At 35.6% G+C, this 20,797-nt stretch overlaps 1 pseudogene; it reads left to right on the top strand.

Moving 5' to 3' along the window:
* The first annotated feature begins 55 nt into the window (after positions 1-55).
* LOC149238360 (putative carboxylesterase 18) lies at positions 56-16,945 on the top strand (annotated as a pseudogene).
* The last annotated feature ends 3,852 nt before the right edge of the window (positions 16,946-20,797 follow it).

The following is a 20,797-nucleotide window of genomic DNA, read 5'->3' on the forward strand; positions in this document are numbered from 1 at the left end:
GCAACCTTCGTTCAAACATGGGACCTCTCTCGAATTTTCAATACCTTGGATAGCGATGGCGATGGGATGGTTACTGCAGACGATGTACAAGGGTTACTGGAAAATGTTGGAATTCAACATATCTCTGATGATAATATGAAATTAGTGATGGGCTCTCCGAACCATATGAACTTTGTAGTTTTCTTTCATTTTATGTCATGGCTCTTTTAATAACTATTTTAATTTTTGGTCCACGGTCATCATTTTAGTTTTGGTTAGTTTACTTTTACTGAAATTACGTTATTTTAGTTATATCACTGGTTTTCTTTAGTTATAGTTAAAAACTAATTTAGTTTAGCTTAGATTTATTTTAATTTTGTTTTAAGGTTTCATATTTAGCTTTGATTTAGTAACATCGATTTCTAATTTCATTATTTAATAGTTTTAATTTTTGTTTGAATGATAATATTAGCATATAAATTTGAATTTTATATATTTATGTTATAGTTTGAGCTATTTTAAATTTAATTTTTATTTAAGATTACTTTAATTTAATTAAATTTAAATTTTATATTATTTTATATTTTTATTCTTAGATTTTATTCAAAGTTTTATTTAGATTTAGTTTAATATTTTGTTTTAAGTAATTGTTGATTGTTTGGATTGTAGGTGAATATGGAAAATTTTGAAGCACAAAATCATGAGAAACTAAAAAAACTCAAAAAATTATAAAGAAGCATGAATACAAAGCTCAAAGAGTTCTAATATTTTTGCAAAAATAAGCTTTTTTTTTTTTTTAGAAAAACTTATTCAAAACTCCTAATTCACCTCTCAATACAATTACTAGTATACTTCACTTTTTACATACAAACTATGCCAAAGCAATGAACAAAAATATTTCATAAAATCATAACCAACTTATAACCATACTAAAATATTTCATTGATATCTTATCATTATACATTACATTGCATTGAGTAGTGTACGTTGCACGGTTGGGTACTTACTGTTAGGTATTAAATAGACCGTGTTGAGTGTGTCGTAAAAAAAGAGCAGGTTACGCTATATTCCTTACCGTTGTGGACACCTATTAATTTAATGAATCAATTTTTAATTAATTAATTTTCAAATATATATTTAGTTAATTTTTTAATTAATTATCTTTTAAATATTTATTAATTTAAATTTTTAACTAATTAATTTTTAAATATTTATGTCTTAACATTTCGGGATTATTTACATGAGACATTTTGATTGTTGACATTAAGGGATTTGAGTCAACAAATGTTGTTCATCATCAATTTTTCAATTAATTAAGTTTTCAAATATTAAAGAAATATTATATTAGGTGTGACTTAGATATGATGAAAAGTATAATAGGCAAGATGGTGGGAAGTGGGGACTTAACGTAGCTGGAAATTGTGTAGAATTATGATACATACATTAGCATTAATGCAAGGTTTCATTGAGGATAGTGGATGGTTTAATAGTTTGGTGGCCTCGGAGTTTATTGCTCGTTTTGACTATATCCGTTGCAATGATCTCATGGTCATGGCTAAGGTGGTAGAGATCAACAAGGTTAAGAATAAATGTGGGAATTTGTGGAAAAAACAATATAAGAAAAAATTGAAATTACTATTTTTCTTGTTTGTAGTTATTTTGGTCATTTTCATTTCCTATTAATGCTAAAGGAAAGTTTTAGGTGATACACTTGTAGTGTTTTAAAATTAGGTTAAGAAAGTGATGGAGAAAACAACCTCAAGTTGGTTTTATTAGTGGGTGTTGAAGAAGTATTACTCTGCCTCAAAGTTACCATGGTTTATCCTTCTTCAACTAGCTTTATTCGCGTTGCGGTCTATAGAGCTCTTCTTTGAAGGTCTATTCTAATGTTATCTCTCATTTTACTCTGTCTTAGTAAGTCTTATGGTTTATTTAATTTTCTCTCTACCCAACATTGTTAAGTTTAGTTGTTAGTCTTGTGGTTTATTTAATTTTCCCTCTACTCATCACTGTTAAGTTTAGTCTTTTTTATCTCCTTTTGGTTTGCCCTTTGTGATTGAGGTCATCTCTAAGCATTGGAATTTTGTTTTTGTGCTGAAGGGTTTGTCTGTTTTCCTTCCTAATTATTATTGGGCTCTTGGTTGGTTGGTTGTTCCTATCAGTGTAACTGTTAAAAGGGTAGCTACGCAACACTACCTTCGGGACCCTTTATTGTGGGTTGTTGTTTCATCTTATCATATTTCATATGTCTTAATCAATTGTGTGGCTTTCCTAATCAATTTTAGTCTTCGTTATCTCCTTCTAATCACCTCTATGAGTGAGGGAATTTATGATTATGGGCATTTAGTTGTTTCATCAAAGGGCTTGCCTGCTAGCCTTCCTAATTTTCTCTAGGCTTTTGATTGGTTCACTCTTTATGTTTGTGGTTCTTTTAGAGGGGTTGTTAAGCCTCACTCCCTTTGGGATCCTCTATTGTGGATTTTTATTGTCTCGTTTCACTTTTGTTATTACTACAATGGTAGGTTAACACTTCTCTTTTTGAATGCTTCTTCCCATAGTTTCTTGCTTCTTCTCCATGTGTTGTTCTACATCATGCCTAAAGTACATCATCCTTTAGTCCTAGGGGCTTTCGTGGGGCCCACACACCAATGACACAACTTGTACTCGACTATTCTCTTGCAACTTATGCAACTAATATTCCTTTGGAATTTCATAGAGAAAACCACTAGGAAGAGGAAGAAGCTCAAGTAGAGAGAAGGTTTATCCCCAATGCAAAAGTTTAGGACGAAATAAGAAGTTGGATACTTGAGATCAAAAACACTTACACAAGACAAACTCTTGTAGTTTTTTATCGGAAACTTAAAACTATTAAGGAAAAAGTTCTTGTGAAAAGGTCGGAGACTCACGAGGAAATTCTCTCATGGATTAGCAAAGGTCAGTGGCGAATCTAAAAATTGGATGATAAAGTATCTATATTGACAAAGAAAGTAAAAGACATATAATTCCCCTAATAAAATGAGGACACTAAAAAATCAACCACCATTAAAGTGAATTCTTCTTCAACTTAAATGTGTACCTTATCTCTTTACTCGTTTTATTTTAGAAACAACTTATCTACTAGCTAAATAAAAAACAATTTTATAATTGTATTCTAAACTCTATTAAACTTTATATTAATTTTGAAAACCAAATATCACACTTACCCATAATATACATTTACAAAAACAATACTATTATACTATTATTATTATACTATTATATGAGTTTCAAATCCCAAGCCAACAATAGCCCAAATAAATTTATATTTAAATTTCTTTTACTAAATCATTATTATTATACTATTATATGAGTTTCAAATCCCAAGCCAACCATAGCCCAAATAAATTTATATTTAAATTTCTTTTACTAAATCATAATATAAAATCATGGCGTTAAATTATAAAATAAAAGGTAGATAACCTCAAAATAAAATTCTACCCTACCTGAACTTCATGATGTACAAGTCACATACCATCTTAAGTTTCAACTCTATCAAGTTCCTTTAATGAACTCAACTGCTACCATCCTAAGATGTGTTACATGTAATTTTAGGTGGGTAGTGATTTTGGAGAGCTTTCTTTGTTTATTTCATATTTCACTTAACGTCCTGCAAAAGTTTCAAAATATGAAATAATAATGGAATATCTCCCTCCCACTATCACCATCGAATCGTAGATGATGTCACCCACCATCACTTTTTATTATTTTATTTAGCGACAAGTTGATCATTTGGTATATTTTTTTATTAAAATTTTTGGTAGGTATTTGTGTTAAAGAATGTAGTTATGGTTGGTTTTCATGGATACATTTATATTGGGTAAAAACATGAAAGATAATTTAATTTTAAATTAGAAGAAAGAAAATTAAAAGAAAAGAATCTATCATTATTTATCTGTAATAAATATGAGTAAAAATGTAAATGTGTATATTTAATAGAATTTAATTTACAAAGATACATGATCTAATTTACAAAGGGACATTTTTTTGTGTATCTTGTGTATACATACTAATTACACATATCTCTCGCACACACGTGATATGTACTTTCCTTTCATGATTACTAGTTGAGTTCGTGAAGTGTGATTGCTTGATATATATATATATATATATATATTTTCACAAGTAATTACCATAATTTAGAATTAAGGTACTTGTATCAATTGTACTGAAAATTCAACATGGTATCAAAGCTTTGGTGAAACAAGAAATTTGAAGATCACATTTAAACCTATGCAAGGAACTAAGTTGATCTTTGTCTCTTCGCAAAGCTAAATATTGAGGACACAAGTTCACAAGAAGGTTATTAGAAGTAGACATGCTAGGCTTGGTTGGTCTCTTGCAATTTGTCTTTGACAAAAGCCAAAGGACTTGTGTAAGAGGGAGAAATTGTGGCAGAAAGAATTGCCTCTAGGAGAAGTCAAAGAGCCTCATACTAGCTTCAGAGAGAGTAGATCTCTGAGTTCATAACATGGAAGAATTTTTAACAACGTTGAAGTTTTCTATAAAGGTCTTGGAGATTCCTAGATACTTACTTGTAATCAAAAGCCTAGATGCATTTGCAATGAAGTCAAGTTTGATAAAGGTTTCCATGTATAAAATATCGATGACTTCTTGGATTGTTGGAATGCATGTTATGCATCATCACTGCAATCTTATTTGAAGTATAATTAGATGATATATTATTAGCATAAGAGAAGATCCATTATAAGTCTGAAGAATTGCATCATAATATTCGGATATACCAAAGGTACATGGCTTTGGGAATAGAGGGAGAAGAAATGGAAGAATGATGCAAAGCCTATGACAAAAGGACATATTCCAAAATTGAGACTTGAAGATCTGAGCTTAGGAGGGAGCAGGAAAAATAAGAAAATTAGAAATATTCTTGTCTATGACTAGAGATGAGAGAATAGAAGATTCTTCGAGTAAGAGGGAGATCATGTTTTTATCCATATGTCAAGACTTTGAAGAAGTATCATAATTTAAGAAGGCTTTTATGGACTCATGTGGAGGAACTATGATATCATGTACCAAAGAAGAGGAAGATAATTTATGTCAGCTTCAAAGGGAACTTGAAATGATCACTAAATGTAATCTTGAATTGATGAATCCTGATGAAATCTTCTTTGTAAAAGTTTGATGATGATAGGCAATTGATTGGTTCTTTAATGAATTTGACAACAAGCTTAGGTTGCTGAAATAATATAACTCTAATTGGGTTGAAAGTGTTGTTAATGGAAAGAGTACATCTGGAAGATGTTTTTGATTGGTATCAATAATGGCTTCTTGGATGAGCAAGAAACAATCTTTCATGTCACTTAGTATTGTTGAAGTTGAATATATGGAAGCCTGTGCAGTTTGGCTTAGGAAATTGGTTGTCGAAAATGTTTGAGCAGGTGCTGGAATCAACCATGATATTTTGTGACAGTTAAAGCCGCATGGAAAGTCGAAGAAAATTAGTATCAAGTAACACTACATTCATGATTTGGTATAGAAGGGAGTAGTGAGGCTCCAATATATCTCCATTAATGAACAAATGGCTGACATTCTCATAAATCCTTTGTCTCGGGAACAAACTTTGACTAGTGGAGAAATCCTTTATCAAGTAAGAGGGAGCATTAATGTGACATCAACAAGGGTATGGGTCAGATTGTTTGTACAATAGCTGGTACAACAGGAGCATCACCCAAATAGTTGATGGATGGACCACAAGGGTATGGTGCAGACTGTTGATGGATGGAAAACTAGGGTATGGCTCAAATTGTTGGTGACAACATGATCATAACCCGAACTGTTGATGGATGAACAAGAGGGGTATGACTCGGACTCTTGGTGACAATAAGAGCATGACCCAAACTATTGATGTATGGACAACATAGGTATGACTCAGACTATTGGTGATAACATAAGCATGACCCATATTGTTGGTGAGATAGCATGCAAGACAAACATTCTTGAAATGAATGGACTCTAAGCTCTAAACACTCATTAAGTGGGTTCCTCTTCAACATCATGGCCTAGAGAGAGGCCCTTTGGATTTGGGACATGGGTTTCCATAGGGTTTGACCATGGGGGATGGAAACTATGAACTAGTCAGAGTACCATGACGTGAGGCCCCCACCAAATCATGGTGACTAGTTGAGTAAGTACCATCGCTTAGGAGAGCTAACATAGGTTATGGTACATATTGATGATGATGTTGATGTAGGTCAAGTGTATTGACCTAGATAAAGATGATATCGATGAGGTTTACCTTTAATTTTAGAAATATCATGTATACAAAATTAGGGATATTATCCTTGTGTCAATTTGACTAGAAGTAGGAAGAATGGTTTCATGGACATAGATTCCTCCCGTGTCTTGTGTTGTGACTAGAATTAAGTATGTTCTCCCTTTGTTAAGCCCAATGACCATAATTACGAAGAATGGTCTAGTGAATAGAAATTTTCCTGTATAATGTACCATAACCATAATTAAGGATGTTGTCCCTTTGTCAAGTACATTGCCCAGAATTAGGAAAACGGTTCTAGAGGATGAATTGTAGCCAACCAACATCTTGCTCAAATATATAAGAGAGTTTCTTGGATCTATGAGAGAGTTGTTCATATATTTATTTAGAGAGAGCTGGTAAGATCTTTGAGAGAGTTTCCTACATCATTGTTTAGAGAGAGCATGTTTTAAAATCCATCTTGGGTTAAGGCCATTTAGAGTTTCACTTGGTCCATGTGCACTAGTGATATGATGGTGAACAAGGACTAGTTTGGATACTATGAGGTTGAGACATCAGCTGTATCATGGTGACTAGTTGATATTAATGTTGTACCATAGGTACTGGGTGGATGCCATGATTATTATAGGTCAAGAGGCTTGACTTAGATGATTGTGATGCTGGTAATGATGATATTGATTTGATAAAGATGCTAATCTAGTATTTCCTTAAAAATCTTTTCAATTAGTTGACATCTTGTTAGACATTATGAATACGTCCCTAGCTAAGAGAGAGTTTTGAAGAATGTAGATATGGCGGGTCTTCATAATCCTTGATATATTTATAATACTATTTAAAAACACAAAAGAAAATAAAATTTTAGAATAGAAGAAATAAAATTAAAAGAAAAGAAATCAACAAAAACACCTAAAATTAACATCCTTGAAAATAACTCTTACTCACATAAATAAAATATTTACCATTAGTTACTACCCACCATAATTTAAGCAAGTATTTTCATAAAAGATGGAATAGGAACAATATGTAAATAATTATACTTAGTAGGAGTTACTACTCACCATTATTTACGTGTTCTTCAACACTTTAACAAATATGAGTAAAAATGTAATAATATAGACTTACTAGAATTTAATTTACAAAAATACTTTATATAATTTACAAAGAGACATGTCTCTTGGGCATAAAATACACTTGAAACTTTTCATTTTACACACACTTATTACACAAATCTCTCTCTCTCAGAAATTGTGATCTCTACATTCCTTTCATGATTAGTCTTTGAATTTTTGAAGTCTGATTGTTTGATGAAGATTATATATATATATATATATATATATATATATATATATATATATATATAGATATATATATATATATATATATATCGACAAGTAATTACCATAATTTAGAAATAAAGTACTTGTATCAATTGTACTGAAAAGTCAACAATTTGTTGCAATCATAAGTTTGAGTGATTACAATTTGAGTGCCTTAGAGGTTTTTTTAGGGTCCTGAATTCATATATGTAGTCAAAAGCCCAATTTAAACAACAAAAACGAAGACTTGACCAAATTTTTTATAACTAAGTTACACCCAATAACTCCAAAACATCTAATAGCTAGATAACATTGATAATTTTGTCACATGAAACCTCCACCTCTCTGTTTGTAGGAACGTGGAATAATTCAGGAATAAGACTTTTTACTCTCGATTTCAAGGGATGAAAATCCCAGCGAGTTCCCATTGGGACTGAGAATAATATGTGGAATTCTCTATTCCATGAATGATTTAGTGAGGAGGAAGGATGGAACCTTAAATCAGATGATCGTGAACTGGATCGAGTATAAAGTCCCCGCAAATAACACGCCCACATGCAGCGTTTATACTAAGGATGTACTCATCGATGCCCAGACGGGAATGCAAGTTCATCTCTTCATTCTTGTCGAGGGAGCAGAGGAGCCATTTCCCATTGTCTTCTTCTTCGATGGCAGAGGGTTTTCAACCTTGTCTTTCGATTTCGTGATATATGACATTTTTCTGTAGACGATTGGCCAGGAGATGTAGAGTCTTAGAAATCTCCATGGATTATAGGAAATATATTGAGCATTGGTTTCCCATCCCCTATGATGATTGTGTGGGTTCCATCACATGGTTTAGTGCGGGAAACCGTAAGACCCATTTGCCTGCCCATGTTGATTTCTCTCGTTGCTTTCTAATGGGAGATAACACAGGTGCGAACATAGTTCACCATGTGGGCTGTAGGGTTGCAACGACGACAGGGGAAGAGATGATGAGTGGTGTGAGTATTATGGGTCATGTACATTTGCAACCCTCATTTAGTGGAGAGACGAGGAAACTGTTAGAGTTGAGGCTTGTTGGGGCTCCCATCGAGAATATGGAGAATTCTGATTGGTATTGGAAGGCATTTCTACCAATTGCTGTGGACATGGACCATCCCACCACTAATGTGTTTAGGTCGAATGTGCTTGATATCTTTTCCCTACCTCTCCCTGCTATGCTGGTGGTGGTGAGAGGCCATGATCCGCTGCAGGATTGGCAAGTGGGATATGTTGAGCATCTGCAGAATATTTAGAAGGACGTTGAGCTTCTATTCTACGGTGAGGGTATCCATGATTTTCATATATTTTATGTAAAAACTAATGTGTAGATTCAAAACTTCTCATGAAATTTACTAAAGCACAAGACTTGAAGCTACTCTACTCATCTACAAAAGTTAATTCACCATCTAAAACAAGAATCATTGACATGCAAAAGGAAACATCACACATACACAAGATTTATCTAGGGGAAAACAACTACTCAAAACCCCTTACCATATGTATTGCATTAATTAGAGAATAGACAAGAAATACAATGCTTTCTCAAGCCTAAGCACACCCTGCACTAATATAGTCTATCCATTTGCTTGACTGACTAAACCTTGCCCAACACTTAACCAATTTCAAGCCTTACCAAACTCCTATTTCCTTGCATTGTTCCCTTGGGAAATTGCCCCTATTATTTCGGAATTTCACATCAAGGAGTTGTGTAATTACCATAGGCCAATCCTCTAACTGTATGTGCCACCTGTACAGCTTGTATTAGTTTACACCTGATAGCACACTTCCCTTGAACTCCAATCTCAACTGGGTAACCCGAATTGTCTACATGCAACAATTATTTTGGGTTGATTGATTAGTTAACTAGTTGATAAATCAATGTGGGAAAAGTTCCACACCCACAACTTGACCTCCACTAGTTCTTCTAACAGTTAGAACTAGTTACACTGACAATAAATAAAATTAACTGAAATAATTTGCTACAAATTAGTAGTCAATCATGTATAACTGAGCTCAAGTGTTTCCAACTCAAATTTACTGAGTTAACTAAGTGATAAGATCCATGTCACCTCAGTTAACTACCTCCAAGTATTTTGCTGAAATCGAAATTCGAATTTTAATCTAGTTTGACCAAGGCAAAGTCAAAACTAGATTTTGTTGCTGCATTTTCAACACTCCCTCTTAGCAAGAAAGGGATTATCATATACCCTAATCATACTTCTATGGAACTCAAATTTTCCTCTTAACAAGGCCTTTGTCAAAATATTTTCATCTTGTTCCTCTGTCAGAATGTTGCACAACAACATAATACGCCTTTACATAGAATCTCGTAGATGGTGATACTGGATGTCGATATGCTTGGATCGATCATGAAATACTGGATTCTCAAAGAGTTTGATACAACTTTGATTGTCATAGTAAATCACTGTAGGATCCATCTTCTGACCAAATAACCCAACAATAATCTTTCTCATCCAGATAACCTCACATGTTGCTTGACTTGTAACCATGTACTCTGCTTCTACTGAGTTGAGTGTCACAGATCTCTGCTTCCTGTTGTACCAAGAAATTGTTGCTGACCCAACACTAAAAATTCCTCCTGAAGTGCTCTTCCTGTCTGATGGACTCCCCACCCAATCTACATCTATGAAGCCTTGTAGCTTCACTCCCTTTGTCCGTTTATACCAAAGACCAAACTGAGTAGTGCCTCTGAGGTATCTCAACACATGCTTTGTTGCCTTCCAATATAGTTTGGTTGGCTTAAACATTGCTTGACTAAGATGGTTAACTACATAACACATGTCCAATCGTGTGTTCACCAAATACATAAGTGAACCCACAAGCTACCTGTAAATGGTAGCCTCCACTACTTCACTTGAAGTAACATCCTCCTTCCTCTAGTTTCTTGCTAGAGGAGTCTCCATGGGTTTGAACCTGCCCATGCATAACCTATGAAACATCTCGTTGGCATACTTTCCCTGAGAGACAAACTATTCCCCATCTCCTTTCCATACTTCCAATCCAAGGAAGTGGTGCATGAGGTCCGTGTCCTTCATCTCGAACTCTCTTGCAAGGTCCTCCTTGCAAGATCTAATTGACTTCTCATCACTAATAAGGATCAAGTCATCGAAATATAAAACAATAATCAATAATTTTGGTGAAGCCAAAATTGGCAAGACAACTATCGATCCTGGTATACCAAGCACAGGGTGCTTGCATGAGTCCAGACAACACTCGCTTGATTATGTACACATGCAACTATCTGTCAAAGGTCTCAAACCCCTCTAGATGCTCAATATACACCTCCTCCTAAATAACTCCATTGAGGAATGTTGTCTTCACATCCATATGGTGGATCTTCCACCCCATCTGTGTTGATAGTGCTAGAATTGACATGATGGATGAGTACCTTGCTACTGGAGAAAAGGTCTCCTGATAGTAAATTCCATCAACCTGAGAGAACCGCTTGGCTAGAAATATGGCCTTTTGTTTCTCTATGCTCTCATCTACTACATGCTTTACCTTGTAAAGCCATCTCGAACCAATCATTGATTTATCTGTTGGTCTTGGGACAACTTCCCAAACACTATTTCTGACAATGGAATCATATTCCTCTACCATAGCATCAATCCATACTGGTTGTTGTACAACTTACTCGAATGAGGATGGCTCTGTCTCTACAAGCTCACTCATCATAGCCATGTAGTCAGTGTACCGAAACAGTGACCTCCTCTACCTACACTGTGATGTGGGCGCTCCCACATTCTCTTTAGCATCCTGCAATAGTTTGTCAACTTCCCTGGTTTTCTTCTTTCCTTATCTGGATGTCTTTGCTTGACTGGATGTCTCCACTCTCTGCTCCTTTGCTTGTGGTTGCTCCACACCTTCCTGAGGTTCTTCCTTTGTAGCCAAAATCTCCTGATCAAGCTCCAATTGAAGCTCCCTCTCAAGAGAACACCCCATTAGCTTCTCCTCATAAAAATTTACATCCCATCTTACCACTATCATCTTGAGGGATGGAAAGTACACCTGATAGTTGTGAGGTTTTTGTGTACCCCAAACATATGCCCAACTCTACTATCAACTCTAGCATTTTCCTTGCTTCCTTGGAAACATGACAATAAATTGATGATCCAAAGATACTGAAGTGTGACAAATTTGGTTTCTTCCCTCAAAATCTTCCTCTGGTGTACTCATGCCAAGAATCCTATGAAGACTCCCATTCTACAAATAGATCGTTGTGTTGCATACTTCAGCCCACAAGTGTAGAGGTAGGATTTTGTCATGCAACATCGCCTGTGTTGCTCCCAAAATAATTTGGTTCTTCCTCTCAGCTACCCCATTCTATTGTGGGTTATGGGGTGCTATTAAATCTCGTTTAATGCCTTCCTTTGCACATAAATTTTTAAGCTCATTCAACACGTACTCACCACCATTATCGCTCCTGAGAGCCTTAACTTTCCTAGCAATTTCTTTCTCAACAAGTGATTTAAACTCAACAAATTTGGAGAATCTCTGGTCTTTTTTTCTGCATGAAGTTTATCCAACACTTACGTGAGAAATAATCTACAAATATAACATAATACCTGTGCTTGGAAGTGGAGGCTGTTGAGAAAGGTCCATAGATATTAGAGTGGATCCTTTCAGAGACTGCATGCGGTCTATTGTCTCGATCATTGAAGGTGGATTTTGTGTACTTCCCCAATGTACACCCTTTGCATGTATCCCATTTCTCTAGTGATCCTTTGGGGAATCCTATAGAAATTTGCTGCATGATCTTCAAAGCGCCATGATTCTAATGGCCGGGTCTTCTATGCCATAATTTTCCAACATCTCGGCTCTGCACCTTCTCTGCTTTTGTGCTCAATGGTGAATAATCTTCCACATATAATTTGTAGAGATTCTTCACTTGAACCCTAATTTGCTTCACTTTTCTGGTGGCGATATGTCTCAATAAATCCTTCGCTTTGCCGAATATCACATCATGGCCACGATCCTCCAACACAGCTACAGAAACTAGATTCTTCTTTACACGCGATACAAACATCACATCCTTGAGCCTGAGAGGGGAACCATAATCCCTCTAAAAATTAAACGTACCAATACTAGTCACGTTATACCTTCCATCATCTCCCATCTCGATGTGCATCTATAAATCCTTCTCCTCCAAGTCACTAAAAAAATATTTGTTGCCCGTCATGTCGAATGAGGCACTGCTGTCGAGATACCACACAAAACCATCACTATGCTTGTCATGCATGCAATAAGGGTAAAATAAAGTTCAAACTGTGAATCCAAGGCTTCACCCGCTTCTCCTCCTGTGGTCTTCTTTATTTCCTTTTTGTGTGGACACTTCGTTGCATAGTGCCTGAATTCATGACAGTGAAAGCACTTGATTCTGGACAAGTCTTTCTTCTTTCCCCCTTGAATCGAGTCCGATTTGGATTGGGATTTGTTCCCTTTCCCTTTCTTTGCCTTTCTAGCCAAGGCAAAATTCTCCTCATCCTCACCCTTGGATGAGGTCCTGTCTCCGATGATCCTCCTTATCTCCTTTTGTACCAAATCGGATCAAAGGCATTCCAAATTTGGTAGCTTCACCCTCCCGTTCACTAAATTAGCCATGCTAGCTCTTGGGAAGGCATAAAAGGGATAGAATCACCAAATCATCCTCTGCTACAGTAAAACCAACTTTAATAAGTTCATCACGACACTGTGTGAACATGATAAGGTACTGTGGAATGGTCTCGTTCCTCTACATCTTGATATTTCGAAGCTTGTCCTTGAGTGGCAATTTCCCGTGGTCACTACTATTCTTGAACAAATCTGTCAATGCTTACCACATTGCATATGAAGTCTCTTTCTTGTGGAGATTAAAGACAATATGGTCTCGTACTCCCTCCAATATGATCCTCCTCACCTTGGAAACACACTTCTTCCAATCTCCTAGATTCTGAGCATCAATTGCTGCTATTTTGGAATATCATTATTAATGAATTCCTTCGACCCATTATCCTCCAGTACTGCCTCCATCTGGTCCTTATGGAATTCAACATAATTTGAGATTCCCTTAAGGGCATACTCGAGCCTTAGTTCATTGAAATCCATATTCTCAGTCCTAAAGAAAACTTGCAAACTGATTTGCAACCTCGAATCTCCTGTAATTACAACTTTGAAATCTTTGCATATAGTGATTCCAACATTGATACTGTAACAACCCTGGTGAAAATTTCATGTAATAAAAGTCAATAAAGGAAAAATAATAACCACCGTTGATGGGACACTTATTCCAAGCTGAATATTGGGAAAAACATCTTAGTGTGGGTGTTCATTTGGTTTATTATGGCTAAGGAAATTGGCAAAGGCAATGGCTAAGGCTTTGGAAAGGAAAAATGGCATTTTGGCACATGTATTTATAAAATTAATGAAATTAGGAGAAAAGGAAGGTGAAAGGTCACAAGTTGCATGTCAGGATGAAAATGAAGGAAAATAATGGAAAATGAAGAAAATAGATGCCTAACTGATAAAAAGGCTTCTGAGGATCAGTTTGTAACCTTTTGTCAGTTTAGTTTTGGAGCTCTCTCATTATTCTCTCTCTCTCTCTCACTCACTCACTCTTGGACACATAGAGTTTTCTTGGAGCCCTTTGGCATTGGATCAAGAAAAGGCCAAGAAGGCAAGAGGAAGGATGGAACAAGCAAGGAAGAGTAGGATTAAGCAGCTACAACAATATCCTTTGCAGGTACAGATTTGCGTGTGTGTTTTCCTTGCTAGATTTGGCATGCATGATATTGCATGTGGTTCTTTGCTATTATGGCATGGGTCTTTTCAGGTGTTACATTGTTTTCAGCCTAGCCTTGCCATTTCCAGATAACCATGGTGTGATGGGGTTCTCATGGTTTGGTTCAGTTGGATTGTCGGATGGATTCAAAGCTGAGCGAGGTGGATCTCCGAAAGAAAGAACACATAGCCTAGTGATCCCTAAACCAAACTATGGATTGCGGTAAAGCCACTGGCCTAGTGACTCCTAAACTAGAATGTGGGTTGCGATAAAGCTAAGTATTGTGTGTCTCGGTGAGCTTAGGTATCCTTGCCGGTGAATGGCAAGATATACGGTAAAGCCTAGAGGTGGTTTCCCTTGATTAGGTCTAGGATTCCTTGTCAGTGGATGGTGGGATATACGGTTAATCCTAGAGGGTGCAATCTCTGTTTAGGGCCTAGTGATCCTTGGATTAGACTGTGAATTGCGGTAAATCCTGAGAGACTAAGAGACAAGAAAATTCCTCACAGTGTAGCTAGAGAAATACGATGGCATCCATGCTTGTTTTGGCCTAGTGATCTGGTGGAGATCATGGTAAATCATGTTATTACATGTTTATTTTGTTGGCCTAGTGATCCAAGATGGATTACAGTAAAGCCTGGTTTCTATTGATGAGGGTGAGGTGGTTTAACCTCGGGACGCCCAGGTTGGTTCTTTTGGTTTGAGTCCCACATTCATGCTTGGAATATGGCACGGGGGTGAATGCTTGAAGAGAGAATTGGCTCAACCATTCTATGGTTGGGTGGAACGTGGTAGTCCCATCTCAGGTTGGCTTTTGCATTCATTAATAAGAGGTTCTTTCCCTTGATATATTATGTGTAAATTTATTGGTGTATATGTGCATTCTATGGTTGATGTATCCTCGATATTTCTGTTGTTATTGTGCTGTTTATAAGCTTGTTTTATGGTAGTGATGATGTATGACTCTCCTCATGTTTTTATTTGTAAATGAATGAACAATGTATCTATGACCGAATAGATGATAATGCAACTAATGATATAAGAGAACAATGCTTCTTAGTGATTCTCAGATAAGTATGAGACCCCTATGATCAGATCTGTTGTTTACACCTGTAGATTACATATTTGTGACATGTTTGACGAAATGTCTGTCATGGCTAGTAGGGGTCCAGTCAAGTCCTTTTTCAAGTGATTACATTTGTATCATTATTCCATTGTTATATTTCTTTTCTAAAGGTGTGATTTAGTTCTGGGCAGTGACCAGGGCTCTGGGCCTGAAAAAGTGGCTCAAATCCCGGGGATGAAGGCACAACATTGGGTAGAAAAGTCCCTAGATGCTGGCATACCCATGTTGTGGGAGCATCCAGAGCCCCATGGATGCATGCATGCCCATATCAACGGAGCATTTAGGAGTTAAATGGTCTAAAACTTCAGTGGGACCGAGGGGCTGGTTACCTGAGAGGTTGGGATGGTTTTTGGGAGTCTTGTTGCTAATGTGGAAGGTCTATATGGTGTGTTTCCATCAGTTCCACTTCCTTAAGGTGACTTGGGAGGTCAAATCATATCATAATAACTTATTATCACATGTTTACCCTGGTTGCTCGGTTAGTTGGGTAGATGTGATTGGAGGGTGTTATAAATACCATGTAGAAATTAATCTGTAGATTAAAAAATGCTCATGAAATTTACTAAATCAAAAGACTTGAAGCTACTCTACTCATCTACGGAAGTTAATTCACCATCTAAAACAAGAATCATTGTCATGCAAAATGAAACATTACACATACACAAAGATTTATCTAGGGGAAAGCAACTGCTCAAAACCCCTTACTATATGTATTGCATTAATCAAAGAATAGAGAAGAAATATAATGCTTTCTCAAGCCTGAGCACACCTTGCACTAGTATAGTCTATCCCTTTGCCTGACTGGCTGAACTTAGACATACACTTAACCAATTTCAACCCTTCCCAAGCTCATATTTCCTTGTGTTGTTCCCTTGGGAAATTGCCCCTATTATTTAGGAATTTCACACCAAGGAATTGTGTAATTACCATAGGCCAATCCTTTGACTGCATGCACCACCTGTACAACTTGGATTAGTTTACAACTGATAGTACACTGCCCTTGAACTCCAATCTCAATTGGGTAACTCGAATTCTCTGCATGCAACAATTATTTTGGGTTGATTGATCAGTTAACTAGTTGATCACTCAGTGTGGAAAAAGTTCTACACCCACAACTTGACCTCCACTAGTTCTTCTAACTGTTAGAACTAGTTAAACTGACAATAACTCAAATTAATTGAAATAGATTGCTACAAATTAGCAATCAATCATGTAGAACTAAACTCAAGTGTCTCCAACTCAAATTTACTGAGTTAACTGAGTGACAAGAGCCATGTCACCTTAGTTAACTACCTCCAAGTATTCTGCTGAAATTCAAATTTGAATTTTAATCTAGTTTGACAAAGGAAAAGTCAAAACTAGATTTTCTTGCTGCATTTTCAACATTTTACCAGATCGATGTCTCCTCAAAACTAATCTCTGATCTCCATTCTTTCATGACAGGATGCTCCTAGAAATAAATAACTTGTCTTGAATTTATGTGATTTTTTATATTAAAGTGGATATGTAATGTTTCAATTGTGTTTGTACTATTTTTATACATTATTAATTTGTCGCTTATAGTATATTTGTACTGTAGTAATACAACACTTAATAAAAAGTGTTAAATTTTATAACTTGTTATGAATTTCTTTAATTTGTTGTTTGAAATTTAATTTATAATTTGTGTGAATTATGTTTATATTATTTTAATACATCATTAACTATTATAGTATAGAGTGGATTTGTATCACAATGATATAATAATAAAAAGTAAATAAAAAGACTAAAATTTGTAATTTGTTATGTTAAAATTAATTTGTATTAGAACTAGCTTGTATCCATGTTAATGTTAGATTTATCAAGTGCAAAGGGATCAAATATTTCAAGGTGAAAACCTCTTTTTAAGTGCAATACTTGAGAAAATGGCTGCACCTTGAGAGATTTAATCCCTCTCGACACTTTATATATTTAGAGTTAAAATGGATCTAGGCTGGTTTAGAATAAATTTATAATTTAGTTAGTTTTATGATTCTTTTAAATCTTGGTAATGTGGATATTATGAGGTAAGTGTTTTGATACCTATCAACGTTTATCAACCATTTTTATAGAAGTAAACTTTGTATTGAGTTTGAAATTTATTATTGAAATTCGACATAGTAACAATATCTCCTTTTTAGATGTTCTCATCATCAATTTATGGTGTTATCATCCACCAATTTTTTTAATGAAAATACTCGAGTATATACCTTCACACTCGATCTCACTATTACCCCAAATTTATAATGAAAATATTTCACTGGTCTCACTATTGCCTAATACAAAAATTTATTATTTTAAAAACTAATTATTCAAACTTTTCAAAACTCTACCTTTTGATTTTAGTCATGATCTAGACTAAAACATTATCATTTTAGAAGCTTGAATTCTTTTAGTATGTACCTCTCACTTTTCGGAAAAAAAGGAAAACCCAAAGAAAAAACCATATCGACATTTTGGTATATAACTACTCTTTGTCTTGAATTAATAAAGCTTTCCCATTCCTTGTTTTCATTTCCTCATCCCTCCCTTGTTTTCATTTCCCTGCCCTTATGTCGAAGACCTACCTCAGGCAAGCCAAATTAATCAAATTAACTAACTGAAGATATTAAAACACTCTTTTTTAACCAAAATGACAAATCCAATACTTAACCATTTATCAGTTGTCATCCCTTTATTGTTTTCATTTCCCCATCCCAAGGCTTGCCTATTAAATCAAATATTTGTTTTTTTATTAGTCAACAAGCATCCATTATATTATCAAAAAGATACAGATTACATAGTGTCGGTCTACGAATCTCCCTACTTCACTCCGACTAGATTTGTTAGTAAGGAGAGCTGGACAATAGTGCAACAAATTTGTCCATTAATTTCCTACTTATCAAAGGAAAAAAAGCCACACATTCCAAAAAACTAACCAAAAAAAAAAACAACCAATAGATCTCATGTCACGAAGGAGGGTGAAAAGGTTGACCATCCGGAGTATCCATTGGGCCATGGACTTCATGGACATGGAAGTCTATATTCTCCAGTCACGCCTCAATCTTGTTCAATATGTCATTTTTCTGGTGCCTACTGCAACACACTGAGGACAACTGCTCCATCGTCTTATTATGGTTGTACTCTATGTCATTAATGTATGCCACCAGTTCGTTCTGATCCTCATATCTATGCTCACAGAGGATATGTAGGTTGGCCTAAATTCCTCGTAATTGATCAAGAATCGTGTCCAGGGAGGGAGGTTGAAAGATGTGGCCTGGGGAGCGTCCCAAGATATAAGAAATTTCACCCTCTACCTCCATACCACCATGCTCATCATCGTTATGATATCCATGCATTTCCGCCCTCATGCCCTGCTGCCCCCTCTGGTCTCCGCCTCTATGTGGTCAGCCATGTTGACAGAGCATCCTTGCATAAAACAAAATACACCAATCCTACAACCTGATACTAAGATCACTCCCACTGAGAATTCTCTGAAAAACACACCAGAATTGCCGGGCCCTAGGCTATGAATCCACCCAAGCTTGAAGAGGTAAATCCAGTGAGCCCCTGATGCCCAAAATAGACTAAATAGGGATGAATAAACATTGTGAGGAAACTCATCACCAGCCGGGGTACCCTACCCAAACTTCCTCCTTATGGAGAGTCCCAATAACTTGTGGATAGCCCTGATACTTCTTACAACACCAGACATGCACGACCCAAGCTAAAAGATGAGACACCAACAAATTGTGATGATAAATGAAAAGCTCTCCTCCCAGTCTATGCAAGTCCACCAAATGGCTAAGCCTAGACTTATAATTCCTAAGTCCACATTAGGGCCCCTTGCTTATTTTTCTCCACCACCTTATAAGAGAGACAAAGGATTTACCTTTGCACATAACACCCCAACGCTCATTGTAACACCATGTGGGCTCGACCAGAGAAAAACACCAGGAATTGAAAATCCAACCCCTAATATAGCCACAACAACACATGAACTAAGCCTAGACCTAATCCTCCTATACCACAGTCAGGCCTCATAGACGCCTTGCTTGTGTTTCTCCACCACCTAATAGAGAAAGCAAGGACACAAAATGTAAACAGAAACCAAGGGACCAAGAATACCTTTATATAGGCTACAACCTTTGAGGACATAACCCACCTTTTGTCAAAGAGTCTGGTTTTGCCACCAACGACTTCAACACTGGTAAAGGACTGCATAATTCGACACAAGCCCACTCCAGGATCCCAAATAAACACCTAAGTTAAATGTGTTCCCACCACTATCCAAGTTTTCCTGCCTTCATCTACTGCACAATGCCTGTTTGGCTCACCAGCAGAGCTCTCTTGGCTACCCGAGCAAGAGTTACCATCTGAGACCTTACTGTTCATTTCCGAATTAGCTATTCCACTTCCTACCATCATCAGTTGAAAAATAAAAACTATCATTCTCTCCAAAAACTTACCCATTCGGCCCCTTGACAAGTTGTACTTGCCTGCCCAATTATTCATGACTATTGTGTGGGAGAGTGTGGGAGCCTTGATACGACACATATACCTCCTCATTCACCCCCATCGGGGAAGATTTAAAAAACTTTAATCATGAAGATAAAAGTTTTTTTTTTAACCTACAAAATTTTCAAACATTAGTACAAACTTGCCAAAATCAGACTCAATACTCACACAAAATATTTACCAAATTCCTTCTTATTACAGTAAATCATACATAAATAAAATAATAAATTTCCCCTTTAAAATATATAGTGGATAATTGACATTTCTATATTTACTAATAGAAAAAAATATGAAAATCATTCCTACCATATTAAATTAATATAGTAAATAAAACTTTAATATAATTAAATAATAATAAAATTGTATATAAAAAATAAAACATTTATAAAGATTGATCCCAGGATATTTCACCAAAATCCATAATTTATATTTTTAAATTAAATTATATAAATAAAAATAAAAGCTTCATAAAAATTGATACCCTTGTTATTTCACCAATATTTATCATTTATATGTATTTTTAATTTTTTATTATACTTAAAACCAAACTAGATCCATCTTATCTCTGGGTGGTGAGAGGGATCAAGTATATTTTCACTCTAAAAGAGGTTTGTATCTCAAGAAATTTGATCCCTCTTGGCACTTGGTAGATTCATAATTAAGATGGATCTAGGCTGGTTTAATTCGCCCCTTTAAGTAGGCTATATTCCACATGAATATCATGGATGAATACGATGTAGTTATTTTTATACATATTATTTTTATTTTATTTTGACAAAGTAAAAATATTT

Source organism: Pinus tabuliformis, chromosome 8 (genome assembly GCF_031772625.1).
Source record: "Pinus tabuliformis cultivar Carrire ecotype Pingquan chromosome 8, CPIR1, whole genome shotgun sequence".
Classification (NCBI taxonomy): Eukaryota; Viridiplantae; Streptophyta; class Pinopsida; order Pinales; family Pinaceae; genus Pinus; species Pinus tabuliformis.